The 11,960-nt window shown below is 48.7% G+C and overlaps 1 protein-coding gene and 1 long non-coding RNA gene across 3 annotated transcripts in view; one reads left to right on the top strand and one right to left on the bottom strand.

Moving 5' to 3' along the window:
• Window positions 1-1,305, bottom strand: part of NEK6 (NIMA related kinase 6) — a 93,148-nt gene extending 91,843 nt beyond the window's left edge. Inside the window, exon 1 of one of the 2 annotated variants that reach the window (XM_083486008.1) lies at window positions 820-1,305. The gene's annotated coding sequence lies outside the window, so the exon portion shown is untranslated. Of the gene's footprint in view, window positions 1-145; window positions 304-819 lie in introns of those variants that run through there. The other variant, XM_083486010.1, reaches the window with a different exon arrangement.
• Window positions 1,306-1,671: 366 nt separating this feature from the next.
• Window positions 1,672-10,074, top strand: LOC310698653. Its single transcript, XR_014521662.1, has 4 exons — window positions 1,672-1,800; window positions 1,937-1,987; window positions 7,333-8,206; window positions 8,422-10,074. It is a non-coding gene; the product is annotated as an uncharacterized lncRNA (long non-coding RNA).
• Window positions 10,075-11,960: the final 1,886 nt, after the last annotated feature.

The raw sequence follows: 11,960 nt of genomic DNA, 5'->3' as shown, positions 1-11,960 counted from the left end.
TCAGATAATGAGACGACAGCAGAACTGTACTGGAGAGGCCCACCCGGATTCTGCATCAGAAAACACACTGCAAACTGTTGGGATGTTTTTAAAAACCAAGTAAAACAGACACATTAAAAAGTAATGGCACCAGGTCACCTCTCACCAGAACGGCATTCAGCTGACAAGTTCACCTACATCACAGAAGTGACCAGGGCAATCCCCCGGGGCCAGAGGCACCTCCTCAAGGGTGGCACAAGCAACCCCACCAGACGATCCCTAGTGCGCCCTGTGCCCACTCGTGCCCCTGACCCACAACACCTGGAGAGGATCCCTACGGCCACCCACCACGAGAAGAGCAGCAGCAGCCGTGGGAGGAAGTTCAGCTGGGAAGGGAAGGGCAGGGGGCGGGGTGGGGGCCGCCTCCCCAGGTGAAAATGAGAGCTGATCCCGCGAATCCAACAGGTCGGTCGGTCGTCGTGGTTGAGGGAGCCCTTCTAAGAGGCCAGCACACCTGATGCATTTAAAAAGGGAGCCATTCCTAAAAACAGAAATAAGAATACCGGGGGTGGGCAGGGAGTTATAAGGTGCTGGAGGTGTTTTTAATGCTGCGGGGGGGGGTGAGCGGGCGAAAGCGACCCCCTTCCAGAAATGCCACGGGGGAGGGGTGACCTGTGGGGGTCGCGGGCGGGGGGAGGGGGGAGGGGCGTGTCCCGAGTCCGAGGCGAGGCTGAGGGGAGCCGCGGGGGGGGGGTCTGCTCTGCGCTCCCTCGCCCCCCCCCGCCCGCCTGCCCAGGTGAAGAGGCCTCTCGGCAGGTCGCCGCCCCCGCCATCGCTTACCTGCTGGCGGCTGCTTCCGCCAGGGAGGCGCCTTCCCTGCCGGCGGGGCTCCGCGCCGCCACAGCAGCCCCCTCCCCTGCCCGCTCTCGCTCGGGTGGGGGGGCGGGGGGAGCCGCAGAGCCTCGCGCTCTCGCCCCGCAGGCGCTCAAGTCAGTCAGTCAGTCAGAGGCGCCCGGACGCAACTTCGACCCACTCGCCACCCGACCGACCGACCGACCGCCGCGCGCGCGCACACACACACACACGCACACGCGCGCCCCCGCCTGCCCGCCTCTTCTCTCTCTCTCTCTCTCTCTCTCAGCCCTGCGTCCGTCCCCAAGCTGCCACGCAGGCCTCCCTCCGTCCCTCGTCGGGAGCGAGCGCGTACGCGTCACCGCCGGCTTCCCGCCCGCCGCTCCAGAGGGGCGAGGGGGGCGTGGCTTCGCCGCGGGGCTCCTGCCCCCCCCACTCGAGAGGCGGGGTGCGCGCGCAGGCGGGGCAGCGGCCGTTGGCGGGGGGAGGGGCGGCGCTTCCTTGTCCCGCGCGCGAGCGTGGAAGTGGTCCTCGCGCGTGGCCTCTCTCTCTCTCCCCCACTGACGTGCTATAATAGTGAGGCGTCCCTGGGAAAGATGTATTTCCCACAACTAAATCCTGAAGGCGGATTGTGTGGTTAAAAAATAAAATAAAAGGTGTTAAAAGTTGAGTCCAGTGAGTTGTCAGAAGTTCCTGACCCGCCTTCCACCTGGGAGGCGAGGCGAGCGGCCGGGGGAGCAGATCCAGGCTCCCAGGAACGCGTCGCCCTCCTCCCCGGGAGGCTCGCATTGTCCTCCTCGGCGACATTTCCCTCTCTCGTTCCCGCCCTTGGAGAACTGTCTTCCGCCCTTCCTCCTCCTTCTTCTTCCTCGGAGCGATGCCGCCCTTCTCCCCGAGAGCAGCGGGGCCAGGACTGCGGGGCATCCCAGAAGACCTCGCCCACCAGCCTCCTCTCCACACGATCCACAGGTGATCCGTGCTATCTATCCCTGCAGTATTCTGCAACAGGAATACCGCTCTTAAGATTTTTTTTTCTACTTAGAATTCAAAAATAGTACTAGCAGTAATGATTACCAATACTAAATAATTTTCATTTTATTTGCAGGAAACATACTTTATTTGAAGCATAAGATATTGGCAGCATTCACACAACATGGTAAGCAAGGGTTGGTGGTTTACTGTGAAGGTACAGACCCTGCCTGCATCCGAGAGCAACATCCCACAATGCTTAGTTTAGTAACCCAAGAACAAGTTGGTCCCTGATTCTGATGTAAGGCTAAGCCAAGGATCATGGTTGGTTTCTCCCATCCACTACTGGGAAGGAGCAAAGGGCGAGCAATCACAGGGGTTTCACAGAAACTATTACCTGGTGGTTTACTGTGACATATGAACACACAGCCATATTCAAGGGATCACTAGTTGCCAAAAACCATTTCTTCTTCTGAATTAATACCAGTTTGCCTTTATCCAGCCAAGGTTCCCGAATAAATTGTTTCTGAAATCTGGGTAAGTTTGCTTCCCTTTAGGAGCTGCAATATGATTTTGTGAATGAAACCAATGTCAGCAGTGTTACCCAGTGAACCGATGTATCCATATCCATTCTGAATCCTTCAGATTTGGCTCAATTAAGTTTATAGTCCAAAATACGTTCCAAGGAGGTGCTTCCAGCACCTTGGGTACTAATTCCAAATAGTATGGGAAACACTTCATCAGCACAAAGCTGAATTATCAATTCTTAAAGTTTTTAATGTGTGATATCTTAGTGTATTTTTGGTCTTTGTGGGAGCCGCCCAGAGTGGCTGGGGAAACCCAGCCAGATGGGCGGGATACAAATAATAAATTATTATTATTATTATTATTATTATTAGTCACTGATTATAATACCTTCATATCTTGCCACATGCAAGAAATTATAGAAAAAGGCCTAGAAATAACAGAGACAAGAGGGAGCTGTGCCTCATCCCCCTTTGCAAAGATGCTGGAGTTAAACGAAGTCATTCTTTTAGAAGTGAGGTCCTTCATGAATTAGTTTTACCTGTATTTAAAAATGCAGCCAGTGTGGGAGTTCTGTGGCTTCACTTACCCAGGAGTCCACCGAAGGGTAAAGAAGGAAATAAAAGCACAGGTGGTGACAATTACCTTATGAACAGTGGCCATTCACCAAAAATGGTAGTTGATAACACAGACCTCTACATTTTGCTTTGTTTGGCTTCACTGTTTACATCTCCCCTCCGCAACTCAGGATGACAATACATCTGATGAAGTGGATTGCATACTCTGGGAAAAAGTAAGAGAGGCCATGGTGGTCATTTCTTTAAAGTGAGTATGGCAAAGTCATCCGTTTTACACAAATACGTTTAACACTATGTATAAAAACATACTCTGCTTTGATTCCAGGAAGAGTTAAGACTTGTACGTGCATAAATTTGTACCTGTTCTAACAACCGGCAGAGGGGAAAACACATTCCTCAAAAAGATTTGCAGTCAACATATTGGAACAACATGCTAATCCATGAAATGTGTAGATTGGGAGAACTAAGAGCAGTGAACATATGGACCTCTCTGTAGAGCTTAAACATTTTCAATGTTCCTAACAATAGCAAGATTTTTATGTTTGATAATCTTAAGAGATTTGCTCTTTTTGGCAGGCACCGAAGCTGAAAGTGCTATGCCAGTCTTTCCATTCTTACCCAATTGTTGCTGCGTGTTTGGGTGCTGATTGACTAACTGAGCCCTTAACAAAACAGAGGGTGAGCATATACTGCTAGGAAATAGCAAAACCTTGCTTCCTCAAAACCAACATGCAAAATTTGTTTCGGGGACATTTCTACGCCAGCTGTATCCTATGAAGAACTGCAAGTTCTCAATTTCTCCCCCCCCCTTTTTTTTTTTTTTGCAGCTCCATCTTTCCATGCACATAGAGCAAACTCACAGCTGGCTTCCCCAGAATGTCTGCCACATGCAGGCTCTGTTCTCATATTTCTGTAAGATCTGAGTCCCAAAGGAAGCATTAATGCTAGAGGAATGCATGCTGGCATGTGACTCCTGTGAAAGGAAGTTGAGGAAAGAAAACTCAAATAAGCTCCTCAGGTCCACTGTGGGAACCACCCTCTGCTTTGTGGGTCAACCTTTTAAATATTTTTCAATAGATAACACTGTTACAAGGAGGAGGGGGAGGCATGAGCTTCAGAATTGCAGTCAAACTGGTATCCAGGAGGAAATAGCAGCCTAGACTGGTCATGTGGTGCAGGAAAGAAATCTGGACCAGCTGCCTGCAGACCTCATCAGGGGAGCATGTAACTGATGGCAAACCGAAAAGAGAAAAATATCCCCAGCACAGGATCTGAAATCAAAGGTTGCCATGCAGGAATAGGAAAATGGGGAAGTGTATGGGGGAGGGGAATGGTGGCAGTGGCGTAGTGTGGGTGGCCAGCGCCTCGGGCTGCACAAAGGGGGTGAGGTGGGAGGGAGGTAAACTGATAGAGTATGCATGCACATTCAACTGCCTAATGGCATTCGCGTCACCCAGGAGATCATAGCTGCAGAGATAAGAAAATAAGAGTCATTCCGTTGTCTGGAGATGTCACTTCCTGGTTCTCATGAAGAAACCATTTTCAACGGAACCCAGCAAAGGAAACATGTAGCTGTATTGAGACAGCACTGGGTGTTGAAGTTTTGTGCCCCTAACATTTTTTGGTAACCAGGGCAACTGCCCGTGCCCCCATCCCCCCGACACTACCCCATTAAATGATAAGTCTTTAGGTTGCATACACACCATACATTTACATCAGGGGTCAGCAAACTTTTTCAGCAGAGGGCCACTCCACTGTTCCTCAGGCCTTGTGGGGTGCTGGACTATATTGGGGGGGGGATGATGCACGAGACCCAGTGGCTGCTTACCTGTCTTGCGAGTGGCAGGGGCTGGCAGTGGTGGCGGAGGGACGATGAGCGGCACACGAAAGGGCTCCGGAGAGGGGCTGCTTAAAATGGCAACCACTCAAGCACTGCTGCTGCTGGCACTAACAAAGCCCAGCCCCCTTACTCCTCTAGGCAGGGCAGGGAGAAGCCAGGAGGAGGGAGGGAGGAGGAGCCGCCACCGCCGTGGGAGGGAGAGGGAAAGAATGCTCGCACACTGGCCATCCACATGGCGATTCCCAGACCATCCGCGGGCCAGATCCAGAAGGCAATTGGATCTGATCCTGATCCTGCCCATGGGCCTTAGTTTGCCGACCCATTATTTACAGCATGCAACACCCCCCCCCCATAATCCTAGGAATAGAGCTACAATTCTCTTCACAGAGCTAAAATTCTCAGCACCCTTAACAAACCCATGTTTCCCTTGGGGGAAGTCATGTGCTTTAAATGTTATGCTGTGCATACAGCCCTAGATAAAAAAAAAATCACAAGGACGCAGACTTGCAGGGAGAACATAGTGGTTCTAGAGCAAGCAGGAGTCATTGTTTCTCCATCACACCACCCTCTTGATTTTGTAATGCCTGGTGTTGCTGCCAGTGCCTGGCATCTCCTGTTGCTCAGGAAACACTACTTGCCCCAATCATGTGCTCCTATTTGAAGTCTTCACTGACATTTCTTATAAAGTTGCCTAGATAACAAGTTTATTCCACATGTGCATACTGCATACTGTATCATCTCATGGCTTGCTTTGCCTCTTGCCATCAGGCCTGCTTACATCAGGGTGGCTAACCTGGGGCCATTCAGTTGTTGCTGGATTCAACTCCCATGAGCCCCAACAGGCATGGACTTTGGTCAGGGATGGTCGCAGTTCTACTCCAAGAATATCTGGAAGGCCACAGGTTAGCCAACTTGGCTCAAGCACTGCAAGGTGGTGTGTTTCTTTACGCCCTTCTCTTCTCAAAACTTGAGTGTGCAGGGTGATGCCCAATGGTCTTCCATCCAGGGTCTGGCCAGTCCCAGACCTGCTTAGCTTCACAAACAGAATTGTATCAAATGCCTCCAGACTAGTCACTTTTCAAGAGCCCCTTACAGCAGGTCAGTCGTTCCGCAAACAGAAATAAGCTGCATAATCATTGCAGCTTATTAAGAGCCCACAAAGAGAGCAGAGTTAAAACCGGTAGAGAAGACTCCAGTCTTCTTTCAGAATTTAAATTGTGGCAGGTGAACATTTAAAGTGCTATTGTACCACAGTCATAGCTTTCCCAAAAGCATCTTAGGAACTGCAGTTTGTTGAGGGTGCTAGGAGGGTACTCTGTTCCCTGCACAGAGCTACAATTCCATACCCTCCAAGTATTCCAATTTTCCAGGGACAGTCCCAGAATTACAGAAGCCCTCCTGGTTTCTGATTTGATCATGGAATGTCCTGCTTTCCCTCTATCAGATGTCCTTATTTTCATCAGAGAAATGTTGGGATGCAATTCCCAAAGTTCCATGGGAGGAGGGATTGATTGTTGAACTACTCTGAGAATAGGAGTTACCTCACAATAGGGCTGCCATACGTCCAGATTTTCCCAGACATTACCCGGATTTCAAAGGCGGAATTGATGTCTGGGGGAATTTCCAAAAGGCGGCACGTTTTTGTCTTTAAAAAGTTCGACAACTTTCGGGTTTTCCTAAAAAAAAACCTCAACAACTTTCAGGGTGTCCTGGTTTTTACTTTTTGAAATATGGCAATCCTACCGAACAACACTTAGCACCCTTACCAAACTACAGTCCCCAGGATTCTTTGGGGGAAGCCATGATTTTTTAAAAGTGGTATGATACTGCTTAGGGACGTGGGTGGCGCTGTGGGTTAAACCACAGATCCTAGGACTTGCTGATCAGAAGGTCGGCAGTTCGAATCCCCATGACGGGGTGAGCTCCCGTTGCTCGGTCCCTGCTCCTGCGAACCTAGCAGTTTGAAAGCACGTCAAGTGCAAGTAGATAAATAGGTACCGTTCCGGTGGGAAGGTAAACGGCGTTTCCGTGCGCTGCTCTGGTTCGCCAGAAGCGGCTTAGTCCTGCTTGCCACGTGACCCGGAAGCTGTACGCTGGCTCCCTAGGCCAGTAAAGCGAGATGAGCGCCACAGCCCCAGAGTCGGTCACGACTGGACCTAATGGTCAGGGGTCCCCTTTACCTTTATGATACTGCTTTAAATGCAAACTGCAGATGGGGCCTACCTCTTTCAGGCATTCAGGTGCTTAGCAGTTTCTTCTCCTTGATTTGCTCAATGGCTCCCTTGCAAAGACCTTGCCCTTCATGCACCAAAGTTTAATCCCCCATTTCTCTTTCTTCCAATCCACTTTCATTGCAGCCTCACATTCTCTCTACAGCTGGAACTCTTCCCCCACATTCTACAATGCTGAACTTTTCATTTCTGTTATTTTTGTGAGTTTTGGCAGCTGCAGATGTTCTTTTGTTTTATTCTGTCCCCTTTTCCCCACTTAAATTGAAGCCAGGTACACCAATTGCGACTTTTAACAGCACCACCCGCCCCTTAGTCTCCCCCCCCCAACATTCTTCCTCCCATTCTGAGTGTTTTTCAGGCAAGTTTCTTTGGAATGTGCAGATTGGCTCCAGCTCCACGTATGCTGCTGACTGCTGTTGTTTGGAGCGAATTGGCGGCTGCTTCCAGCATTCACAGCCAGATGTTACAAATGTGACCCAGCCAGAAGCTGCAATGTGCCCACACTCACTCTTGCTCCAAGCTGCAAAGCTTTGTGTGGGACTGCTCTCGCCTCCTCTGGAAATCTGAAGTCTGCTTTGCTTGCTAGTTTTCCCTCCTTTCTTTTTTAACTGGTAGTACAAGCTCTTTCACAACATCTGAAGTGCTCTCTGAAGAAAAGCAGGGCCTTCCTTCGTGACTGAGATTTTGCACTCCCAAAAACTCCTGGATCCAATGCCCAGAAAGCAGCATTTTCAGTTCTTGGAATACTTGGTGCAGCTCAGGCAGGTTAACAGGTTTCCTCAGCTAAGTGTTGAGAATGGGAGTGGGAAGGTGGAATTGCAAGGTCAAAGTAGGAGCCTAAATCACCCACATTTGGGTTTTAAAGAACTGGCAAATGCCCCTATATTTGGCTTGGCCCATAACTAGACTAATGAGCTGAGGCTGTGCCTGAGATTTCTGGGAATGCATCCATGGTAAGAGTAGACTTTACCCATGCTCCTTGCTGGCTCCTAGGAAACTCCTTGTGCTGTTGATGCACAGCTATGTCTCCCCTTTCCATCTCAGCTGGGAGTGGCTGTCAAGGTGTTGGGCCAGTGAGTGTCTGGAAGCAGTGATGGGCTGGATGGAGGACAATAAACGGGGAAGTCCTTAGAAGTTGGAGGTGCTCTTGGAGGGTGGTTTCTGGTCCAGAAATTAGATGCACAGCCTTTTCTCGTAGCTTCAATAACTAGAGCAGGGTCAGTTACAGATAGGTAGCCGTGTTGGTCTGCCATAGTCAAAACAACAAAAATTCCTTCCAGTAGCACCTTAAAGACCAACTAAGTTAGTTCTTGGTATGAGCTTTCGTGTGCAAGCACACTTCTTCAGATACCTATCTGAAGAAGTGTGCATGCACACGAAAGCTCATACCAAGAACTAACTTAGTTGGTCTTTAAGGTGCTAATAGAGCAGGGTCAATACAGGAAAGCCTCATTTTTTTATTTACTATTCTTTCTTTATTGAAAAGAGGAAAATGGCAAACTAGAAAGCCACATTTCTTCATATTAGGCAGGCAGCGAACTATGCAGCCTTACCTGGTGGTTCAGTTAGCCCAGGGAGCCAGATGGGGCTGTGTCAGAAATGTACGGTGTTCCAAGCCATAATTAAAACAAATTTAAATACTTATTTGTTCTAGGGAGCTGTGGAGAGCGCACATAGACGCCTGCAGCAGAGAAGGGGTTAAGTGGAAAATATTGAAGGTGCAAAGGCCACCCTGGCCCCTGTCACTGGTGGTCCTTGTCAGTGGAACTAGAGATGCTGGGAGCATCATTAGAGCTGCTATTTAAATTGCACGTTCATAGGGCAGGGCAATGGGTGAAGTCAAGGAACACCATTGTTTGCAGTTCATTAGCAACAGAGAAACAGGCGAGGGGGGAGAGAGGGTGAAGGGGCATCAGAGCAGCTCCATCCTGCCTGGCATGTATGGACTGAGTAGCATAATGTTGAAGAAAAGAGGACTGATTATGTAGTAGCCACAGCACTAAATGAAAGTCGCTTAAATTGGCATCTGTTGGAGGATGGCTCAGAATATAGCAAGAAAGTTCCCAATGAGAGCAAGGCCACGTTCACAAAAGCTCTTTCCCACCCAAAATTGGCATGAAGGGCATTTCATTTTTTATGGGAGCTATTCAGAACTGGATGGTGATGTGCTTTGTTTTTGCAAAAGTGAGTAGTCTCAGGAAGCCATAATCGCTGCATGAAATTCAAGTTGTCTGTGACTGTGTGTGCGTAATTCTGGCTGTAAATAGTGGGAAGACAAGTCTTGGCACCGTCCAATTCTAGAGGGATGGCTATGGTTGCAATCTTTTTTGATGAAAACAACACACGGTCCTGCTGTTGCACCTTGGAAACTACACCATGGACCAGAAAAGCCCATTTTTCTTGGTTGCGTCTTGCAGGGACACTATTGACTTTTTGCATTAGGAGGGCTGATTGGATTTTTCGGGGCTTGGCTTGGACTGTTGATACTTTGCAGACAGGCCTCTGTGAGGTGAGGCGAGGCATCTGTGCCAGAGGGCAAATTTTGAGGTGCAATTAAATGACAAGAGCCTTTCAATTATTGATTTAATAGTTGATCTATCTCCCAAGAGAGAACCTTACTTGTTCCTTCTCAACCCATGTTATTGATGATAAAGAGGTCTCACAAAGATGTCGTAAATTGAGATAGTCACAGGCAACCACTTCATGAGACTGCAAGGGGGTTACTAGGTATGGTCCCATGACACAAATTAGCACCATATTTTTATTTATTTTCTGCAAATTTTGCATAAATGTTTCCAAATAAGCATGAATTTGCTCATTGTTGCAACTGCATATGCTGAATCCACTTTTTGGAGGGAGAAAACAAACTCGGCCTATCAAGACTTCCTCTGAGCTATAGAGTGCAAAAAGTTTTTCTGAGTGCAGTATTTTGTTTGGGCTTCCTCCACCTGGAATATGTTAGGAAGAGCTAATGTTCATATGAAAACTAAAACAAGGACTGCTGGGTGGATTAAATTGGTGGGTGTATGTGGTTTAATTATCACTGCTGCTGTGCACCAGGGTGAGTTGTAAGCAGAGGTGAAATATACTCGGAGTCAACTGTGGATTTCATGCTCTTTATTCAGCTCATAGTAGTGAGGAATGAAAGTTCCCCCAAAATATCTGCTTTATGTACATTATTTACACAATGGTCCGCACGTGATTGGCTAATTCCGGGATTCTCCTGTAGGCCAATCAGGTTGCAGATTCACTTCCACCTGGAGCTGGATTGGGTGGCTCTTGCAGACCAATCATACTGCCGCATTGTTCTAGGACAAATCAGACTGCTGCATTTTGGATCCTACTCAACTCAGTACATAACAAGAGGCATAGGGTGGGTTGCCAACTCCAGGGACCATGTGGAGGGGTGCATGGGAGGGAGGGAAGGGGACACAGTGCGCATGCACATTCAACTGCCTAACGGCCTCTGTGCCACCCAAGAGATTGCCGCTACAGAGATAAGAAGAATCTTTCTTGTTGTCTCGAGAGGTCACTGCCTGGTTTACATGGAGAAGCCATTTTCAACAGAGCCCAGCAACAGAAGCATGCAGCTGTATTGAGGCAGAACCAGGTTTTGAAATTTTGCACCCTGTAACAATTTTGCGCCTGGGGCAGCCACCCCAATAGCACCCCCCACTCCATGCTACATCCATTGCCTGTAAGCAAAGACAAGTGAATGGAAGGTAGGGTTGCCATATTTCAAACAGTGAGAATCCGGACAGAAAGGTTGTTGAGCTTTTGAGGTATTTTTATGAAAAAATGGCACTGCCGACATAGGCTGCCATTCATCCAAATTTCCTGGACTTTTTTGCTGATTTTTCTGTCTGGGCACTGCTGCTGATTGCAGCATTTCGGATATGTCCTGGAAATTCCGGGTGTATGGCGACCCTAGTGGAAGAGACATCTGGGTTTTGGCACAAAAAAATCCAGGGCTTTGTCCCCCTGGGTCACCCGATGGTAAAATCCCTGGGTGCACCTATGAAAAAGATTATTGAACACCAGCTCTGACGATGCCTACAGGTGGCAGTAGGGCCAGCTCTGCCCTTAGGCAGAATGAAGCATCTGTTTCAGGCACCAGGGGCTGAGAGGCAGCCATAGGGCCACTGAGTTCGCCTGCTCTGCACTTCCTAAGCTACCCAGCTGCCTCAGTATTACAGTGGAGCAGTGCCAGATTTAGTATTAGCTAAACAAGCTGTAGCTTAGGGCCCCTCTCTCTTGGGGGGCCCCCAAAAATTCAAAGGATAAAAACTGGGTGTGCCTTTCCAAAATATAAGATAAAAAACAAATAAAACCTACATATAGCAACAGTGTTTTGTGTTGTGTCGGCTCCTATGATGTAAGTGTGGTGGAGTCTCCTTCTTTGGAGGTCTTTAAGCAGAGGCTTGACAACCATATGTCAGGAGTGCTCTGATGGTGTTTCCTGCTTGGCAGGGGGTTGGACTCGATGGCCCTTGTGGTCTCTTCCAACTCTAGGATTCTATGATTCTAAGTAATGAGCCCCGCCTGCTAGCCTGCTCCCTAAAATATCACTAGTTTGCTCATTTCTATATATAGGGTGCCTGCATTCTACACATGCAAATGGATTGAGATACCTATTAAATCCAAAAATTAGCATATAAGTCAACACAAAAACAGCGACCATTTGTTGTTGACAAAGGACAGCTGGACATACAAAGGGCCCCACTACCTTCAGGAGCTTAGGGCCTCATCAAACCTAAATCTGGCCCTGCAGTGGAGGGTGTTGTCCCATCAATGGTGTCAAAATAAAATTCAACTGCCAGTCCAGCCAGACTGTATGTAGAAAGATGTGTGAGGGTTTCCTTCACTTCAGGCTGCAAAATGTCTTGAGCCAACCATGAGTGGTAAGGATCAAAGCCCTGTCCTATCACACCTAACTAGGTGCTTCAGCAAACAGTGCTGATGAGCACCCCAAGGAGAAGCTATGGG

Source organism: Podarcis liolepis (genome assembly GCF_965112155.1).
Source record: "Podarcis liolepis genome assembly, chromosome: Z".
NCBI lineage: Eukaryota > Metazoa > Chordata > Lepidosauria > Squamata > Lacertidae > Podarcis > Podarcis liolepis.
The sequence above is the reverse complement of the archived record's forward strand: the minus strand, read 5'-3'. Positions and strand labels throughout refer to the sequence as shown.